The sequence below is a fragment of the Dromaius novaehollandiae genome, chromosome 11 (genome assembly GCF_036370855.1).
Source record: "Dromaius novaehollandiae isolate bDroNov1 chromosome 11, bDroNov1.hap1, whole genome shotgun sequence".
Lineage (NCBI taxonomy): Eukaryota > Metazoa > Chordata > Aves > Casuariiformes > Dromaiidae > Dromaius > Dromaius novaehollandiae.
Window position 1 is genome coordinate 9,506,911 of NC_088108.1, and position 8,642 is coordinate 9,515,552.

Genomic DNA, 8,642 nt, shown 5'->3' on the forward strand with positions numbered 1-8,642 from the left:
AGGGCTTGCAGTGGAGGTGTGAGGGGGAGAGTGTCTTGGTTTTGCTTTCTAAGTACCTGAGAGATGGTCTGGAAAGACTGATAGCTGTGGCAAAGCAAGTGCTGATTCCTCCTAATGAGCTCTACTGAAGACTTGCATGTGCTGCAGGGAGGCTGACCTTGCACAACACTGCTATAATCATAAAATGTTCCTTGTGCATGGTGTTTTGGAACAGCTCCAATGAATGTCTTCCACTAATATTGTTGCCCAGATGTTTTTTCCATGTTACAGCTTTGAGACCTCTAAATGCACAGGACGTTTTCTTCACTAACAGTTTTTACTTAATGAGAATATTCCCTTTCCAACTTCCTATATTCTCTGAAATCCTACAGAATTTTGTTGGGGAAAAAAAATCCTACAGAAACAGGTATTTGGAGATAGAAAATTATCAATCTACACTATTTCTCTAGGAAAATACCACAGAGCAGTAAATACTTATTTCTGTTACTGTATGGAGTACTGTATGCCTTACAATACTTCATCCTCACTCCGAGAGAAAGATGGTAGCTTCCCCCCCCCCCCCCCCCAGAGGCAGAGGCTTGAGGCTACATTGTGATATTTTCAAACTGAACACTTCAAAATTTACTTCGGGGCTGAGAGTGGACTTGGCACAAAGGATATCTTGTGTAAAATAAGGAGTTAACTGGGAAGAGGAGCCACAGATGTTAAACTACCTAAAATGGTCAGAGCAGTTTCAATGTCTCTCAGAACTATCTTGTACTGCTTAAGGGAAATAAGCATTAGGATGTATGGCTAAAGCAGAAAAGAAGTAACTTCCAAAGTTAACTTTCCAAAACTGGGTGAAGAATTGCAACACCATAAATAGAGCCCTTCTTTTAAGCCCAGGAAAAATAGTTCATATCTAGCAAAAATAACTTTTATTGATGGTTGTTCTTTAGCTTTATCTTTAAATCAGTCAGTTGTTTGTCAGCTTGAAATACTTCTGTTTTAGTTGAATGAAACCATGTATGTCATTCTTAATTTGCTTTTACTACCAAATTTTGTCTTTTCTAAAAAGTGAAAATCTAGAGGTTCTACTCCATTTAATGACATTTTCAGTAATAAGGAAGTTGCAGTAGCTGCTCTTCCAGTAAGTCTAACATTGAGATGCTCCATGTATTTAAGGTATGCACAGGAGCATCAGGATATTTGATAACGTACAGACCATTGCAGAGCTTGAAGGATGCAATGCTTCTTTACGAAGCTTAGTCACTATGACTTTGCAGTTAAGGAGGGGATAGTATGCAAGGATAGTGTTTCTAAGGCTATATGGGCTGGATTTTTTTTTTTTTTTTCATTTAGAATGGTAAATAGTTCTAATGCAGCATGAAATATCAGTGCTGGATTATTAGCAAGATGTTTGTTTAATTAATATGTAGCTTTTTTCCCCTCCACACCAAACCTGATATGAAATATTTATCACAATAATGTATGTTCTGTCTACCCTTGTGTAGGCTCTATAGAAGCTGAGAATATCTGAGAATAAACATTTTGCTGTAACAGTCAAAAACAGATCATTTGTTTCAAAAGCAGTCCTTTCACTATAGAAAGAAAATCTTTCAGTTGGTAATAATTTGAGACTTAAAGCAAGACTGCTCCACTAGTTTTCCTTCCCTACAGGCCAAGCAAGACACTGTGTCAGACGAAGTTCTATCAGGTGCTGCGTTGGGAAGGAGGTACAGCTTTCAGGCTGGAGATGGGAATGAAGATTACAAAATGCAGCCTCTCCAGAGGCGAGCTGGAACCTTGTCACAGTGCACCTAAAGCTTGCTCACAGCCCTCGCGAAAGGAAGAGGTCAGGCTCCCACTAGGGAGCCAGCTCTGCACCCGAACAGCTGTGATTCTGCTCCCTCGCACAAAGCTTGCAGTGTTCTGTATCTCCCTTGACTCAATTTCTTCCTCTTTATCCCTGCAGTGGCTGCTGCTGCTTCAAATCCTAGCTCCAAAAGCAGGGAGCAGATACTCAGGCTGATGCTGTGCAAGGTCACCTCAAATTGGATAGAGATCATTCCCTAGAAGAGTTTTGTTAACCAGGACAAAGTAGTGACCAGGCATTAAACTAGGGTCTGCGGGACCTGGTTTCCTAGCTCTGTCAGAGACTTCAGGTGACTGTAGGCTAATTACATGTATCATCTGCCTTAATTTGTGCTCTGTAAAAGGCAAATAACATTATTCTAGGTTACAAGGCAAGCTGTAATGCTAAAATCCTGCTGTAAGATACGCAGGTGAGAAAATGAAAATGACTGTATAGTATATAGCTTCCCTTACAACCCCTGTAATTTATATACAACTTCCTGCTGAAGTTTGAAACTTCCTGCTGAAATTTCTCAGAAAAACTTACAGTCAACACATCTTTCATAAGAGTTGGAGGCAGGAGGTATGTAGTGTACAAAGCTACTCATTTTCAGAAAATAATTCCTGCTCAGAAGCTGACAGATGTATCTCCAGAAAGTCGATAGACAATGTATGTAGAGAAAAATACAAAATTGAGTACTGGAATTTTTCCACATTGCTGTTACAAGTGCAAAGAATATATTGAGTTGTCAGTCAATCATCTGAAAAAAAAATTTTTTTCACACTGAACCGAGCTACTTCTAGAAGTTTGGCATAATTCACAATATGCATAAAAGTCTCATCTGCTATCTCTTGTTAATCCAGCTGCTTGACTACTGATTACTCTAGTACACAGAATATCCAGGAAAAGCTAGAAATGCTTCTGAACATTACAGTGTATCCCAAAACCAATGGCAACACCATCACCCGCTGTCCCGTAGCATTACGGATGCCAGCAGCAGGATAGCAAAGGAGCAGCCACTGTACCAGTGCCATGTTAAAGCCCAGCTATACCTCACTTTCACCTGCCAACGAAACCAGCATATGATTAAAGCAGGCTGAATTTATACAAGCATGTTTTTATAATATGCCTGTGACAAAATACTGCTTCCTGTACCTCCACTCCTTCCTGCTAAGCTGGGAACCTGTTTTTCCAGCTGTGTCAGTACACTAGATTTCAGAGTGCTTTTGCAGGAAGTTTTGCAGCTGCCTCTGCTGCAACCTGATCTCTGATCCCTTCACCTCACAACAAAGGTTTCTTTTTTTGGCATTCCACGTGATTGCCCGAGTCTTGACTCAGCAGTTTGCTGGAGCAGCAGCATTTAATGGTTTGGTTTCCTACCACCACCTCCTCCAGAAAACCGACAGCTCAGAAACACTGCCATCTGCTTGAAACAATAACGAATCACAGTTTTCACACATTTTAGACGGTAAGCAATTATTTTAGACCTACCACAACAGAGCTGTCAAGAGTCATCCCTCTTCTAACATTGAGCAGACTAACATTTCCATACGCAGCCAAAACACGTCAAATGTCATACTGTGCTGGACAAAGCAGGCTCTTCATTAAGGTGTCCAGACCACAGCAAATTCCTATTCCACCGCACAGCATGAGTAACCAGACTACAAACCAGGGCTACGTGAAAAGGAAAACTTCAATAGCTGTAACTCTTGCAGTTGTTGCCAGAGTTTCCAGAGGGCCCCTGTGGTTCATCCACCTCTGCCAAGTGGATTTAGGACCTCTCCTGCCGTCATTAACCCCATCCTCTTTCCATTAGCCTCTCCCTTGGAATATGGTGCCAAATCCTTCCTCCACCTCCTAGAAAGGTTCTACCATAAGCTGGTCTGTGAAAAAATGTACCACAGAGTAACAAGTTGCTTAAACAGACATCTAATATAGTGAATAAAAAACATTAGAATAAATTGGTAATTACTGCATGCTCTAGATATTATCTCTTTTTCTTCATTTCACAACCTGTACTCTCCAGCATTAGAGATCAGAAACATTAACTTGTTCAGTGCTTTGAACACTTTGCTTCTGATCACATACCTCTCTTGATTTTCTCAAGTCTCAGGATTAAGAAAAATCTGAATACAGACATAATATCCAACCAGCTGAAACTGCTAAGGAATTCAGCAGGGGATGAAGCATATGTTGGACATCAAGAATATGATGTGAATGAAACTCATAGAATGACCTGTACATCTGAAATTAGGCATGAATTTATATTCCTTGCTGAACTGTAGCTTAAAAAAGAAATCACACAGGTACTGGGTATCTGTCTTCAGTACCTGTCAATACATTGTTGAAACTCCCAACATCAAACTAAGTATACCATGCAGTAAAAATGTAATGCGATACAGTGCCATTACAGTCCTCATGTTCAAACCCAGCAGTAACTGCAAGGAATGTCTTAGAAAAACAGGATCAGCTTTGCCATCCATCAGTGGCTCCCATAATTATGCCAAATGAAGAATCATTTCTGCCTAGTAGGCAAAAGGCTAAGGCATTTTTTCTGCATCATACTAGCAACCATTTGCGCTTCTGTCATCAAAGAAAAACAACTGATCAAGAGAGTTTGATCATATGTTACAGAAGTCTCATTCCCACATAAATGCTGCCATCTTTAAGACCACAACAATCAACAAGGAAATTACTCATGATAAATAAAATGCTATGGATATTTGTTAGGGATCAAATCTTACAAGTACTGTATATATTTGCTTTTCACAGAATTTAAGAGGAATCAGACAACATCTGACCACAGCCAGTACAATTCTTTCTAAGGAAAGCTGGAGGATTTGTTAAACAAGGGAGAGGAACACAGATTCATTTTGTTCCTTTCAGAGCTATGAAGAGAAGACAGGCTTTGGAAACCGCCCAAAAATTGGCTTTGTAGGGAGAATACTGCCAAAACCAAGCTTCTGTCAGTAGGCTAGGCAAGAGGCGAGCACTACTGCGCTAATGCAGGAGCACATTCTTTTTAAGAATCAAAAACATATCTTTCAAGGATAATCACCACAGATAGCTGAAGCGTATTGACAAACTTCATCCCTTATGTGAATGAAAGGTGCTTGCACCCACTTACTCCAAGTACAGTTTCATCCTTTGGAGTCTCCCCAAGGACTCTTCACGCAAGGGCAGAAATGTAGAGGGATTACTTTCATGGCTGCCTCATCACTTCCCACGTTGTAGCTAGGGACAGTCTTCATGTACGCGCACCACAGAAACACCAGTCTTTCTTGGTATATTCTGTGACAATAAAAATAAAACAGAGACTTAGCTTATGGTTCCCTGTCTTCATACAACTTCATCTTTGTATTAGTTACTCTTACAGCCAATTTGGCACTGACTTAACCGGAAGTAAGATTAGGCCTATATATTGTTTTTCCGTAATTCAACCAGAAAAATTGTCTTCTCCTTTTCTTTGATTGAAACCGCAAACAAGAAGTAAACCTCTGAATAAAAAGTGCATATGCTACAGTCACGACAAAAAGACGTAATACCACAAAATGCTTGTGGAATGCAATTATATGCCAGGGAGTGAAGATAACAGGAGGACAAAGCAACCAACTAGGGGAAAAAAAAAGAACAACCTGTGTTCTGATATCAACACTATTTCTGGTGCAAAATAATATATTTTACATCATGCTAAATTATATAAACTACAATAGCCTTTTAATCCCACACCAGCTGCTAATCTCACTCTGTGTTATTTATCAGTAACAGATTTCCTTGTTACTATATCTACCATTTGATTTCCTTTCACACTTCACTGAACTTGCACAATGGAAAAAAGTAATCAGTCTTCCTTTTACTTCTGCAGAATGTCTAGTCATTTTACAGTCTATTTCTAACGTACAGGCAAGAGATCAGGGAGATATTCAATACACCAGTGTTTACAAATTAAGCTCATGTCCTGAAGTAAATGTTCCAGCTGACACAAAACATGACATGCCCGCACACAAACAGCTTAGAACATACCACCCATTTTCTCCTGCTCCCATTAGTTAAAACCTAATTTGATGTCTCTATCCTAATATTTAAATCCTTTTAACGGAGTTCCTGCCTGAGTAATCACTCTTCAGGAACAAGACCTCTCATGACCATGTTCCATTTCACTAAAACAATGAAGCATGAGAATATGTAAAAGCATGGCAGATAGGACTCTCCCCAGCCTTTCAACTGCCCCGTTCTTTGCTCTAGACCTGAAAGTCCAGACTTGCTACTTTCAGGGTTAGTGCTTCCATCTATGCCACTTTCTATGTCATTTCAGCTACACTAGAAGCTCCCCCACAGCCTACAACAAATGATGGCTCAAGTATTAAATATAAAATTTACTTTTTCAGATAAGTATTCAGTAAATTAAGCCCAAAGGCTGAATAAAAAAGTGATTATTTCTAAGTATTTTGAAATTACATGACTTTTGATATTCATGTGCAATGACGCTTAGACAGATGCCTGTACAGATATGTATGTACATGATAGGTTGGTTTTACAAGCAGTTATCAAGTACAAAAAAAAAAGCAAAGAATTAGTGAATGTGTCTGACCGCACAAGCACTTGCGGGTGGAACCCCCATTCGTATAATTCACTGGTTTCAGTGGTGTTCCAGTCTAGCCAGATTTTGTTTTGTGATATTCTTTGGAAAAACACAGTACCACAAGTATATAACTGAGAATATTTAACTATTATTTTATCATAAATTGCATTAATTCAACTTCCTCAAGACTTTATGATCACCTCCCTGTCAACACCATCTCTATACCTTCTTAATACTCTCACTGTCTCACTATATCATGTTGAAGTGTTTTATTGTCCTCTTCAAGAGCTTTCATTCTCTCCCTGCATCACCGGGCATGTTTCTTAGTTCCTGGCTAGTCAAATACTATTTGCCATTTTCCTAGAGAAACAGACATATCTTATTCCGATAGGGCCCTTCCTTACTGAATCTAGAGCTCCTGCTTCCTCAGGCAGCTGGGAATTCTCCTGCCCTTCTCCTTGCTGTCTCCCAGTCTCAGACTCTTCTTTCCCATCTCTTAATCATGGCTTCTGTGCCAAAACAACCTCTGTTTCTGTTTAATATCCTCCAGCCTTCAATTCAACTTCCAGCTGATTTTATACCTCCATCTAGTCTCAGATTCACCAGGTTTCTTGTCCACTCTTGTCTTCTTTTCCTACTCCTTCCCATCTACCCTACTGTGTCTTTTCTCCTGCACTTGCATCTGGCAGCTTCTTTCTCTCGCCTTCTTTCTGGCAAGTGTCTTGCACTTAGGCATCAGTGAAAATGCAGCAAAGCGTCCCAGTTTCTGCTCTAATGCCAAACTCCACCCTGCTTAACAGAAGCAATTACTGGAAAGATTTCTAGCCAGTCATTTAGTACGCATGGTACATGTGAATTCTGCTCACACATAAGAGCTAGGAAAGGGCAGAGAATGGGCCTCCTTCTGCGAAGATGGGGTATAATCTTTGATTAGCCCTGGGTAATGTGGGATGATGGATAACAGCATCACAGCAATTAGAGCCTACAGGGACATTGGGAGACCATCTAAGTCCACCCCTGCCCTAAAGCAGAATCATTTCCTGAAGGAAGTTTGTCTAACCTGTTTTTAAAAAACCCATGATCTTGCATGAGAATCTAGTGCAATGCTCTACTAGTCTTTCCTCACTATCTAACTTAAATATTCATTGTCATTTTAGCCCGTTTCTCTCCCCTCTCATTTATTGTAAACATTGAAAATAGTTTATTCCTTTTTTTTGCAGCAGCAGCAGCAGCAGAAGTGTCTATATTAAAAGTATATCTTTTCTTAACATGTTTTCTCAGCTTTGTCTTCTTAACCTAAAATGAGCCCAGTTAACTTTAGAATGGCTGTATGGGGTCAAAGCAAACGCCTGGCAACCTGTTTCTGCAGCAGCCAGTAACAGACATGCAGGGAGGAATGTAAGAAGGGAGCAAATATATAGTGGTACTTCCTTGTTAGGCAATGTCAGCTTCAAACAACGTGCCAGTCAGGGGCTTTCAGAGCCAGAGATGGTATTTCTGTGCTTAAAATGTCTTTCAAGCTTTCTCTCTTAACATGTTTCCTTGTCCATAATTCTTGCTGCATTTTCTTATGTTCAACCATGGCGAAAGATAATGAAATCTTAGAGGAATTTAGCCACTAAAATCTTCAAAGCCCCTCCTGAGCGTGTTCAAACCAGAAATTTTCAACACTGTGAAGTCTGCGAGCGGACTACCAGAGGAACAGGAAAACACGCACCCTTGGCTCGAAGGGCCTCTCCTTGCCAAGTGCCTGTTGCACAACATGGAAATGCTGGAGTTCACCAAAGGAAAGAAAGGTCAGCAGAACTGTTTTTATTAGATGCATAACATGTTTTCCCTCAGCCTTACTCTTGGTAAGGGCTCAAATATTATGAAAAGGAGGAGGGAAGGACAGAAGAGATGGAGAGATAGAAAAAGAGGGGGAGGAAAAAAGAGAAAAAAGATTTGGCCGGGAGCAGGCCTTCTTCATGGAAACCCTGAGCCCAAGCAGACACAAATTAAATAGCAGAATTATACGAAGTGGAAATAGGGTCTTACAGTGGGACCTGGTGGGCACCTCGCTGCCAGCCCCGCGTGTGGCAGGAAAATGGCCCCCAGCCCCTGAGGCGAGAGCCAGCCCCAGCCCCCGCCGCTCCCCAGCTCGCCCGCCCGAGGCGGCACGGCGGGCGCCCTGTCCGCGACCCATCGAATCGAGCCCGGCCGGCGCGGCGATTGGCGCAGCGCGGG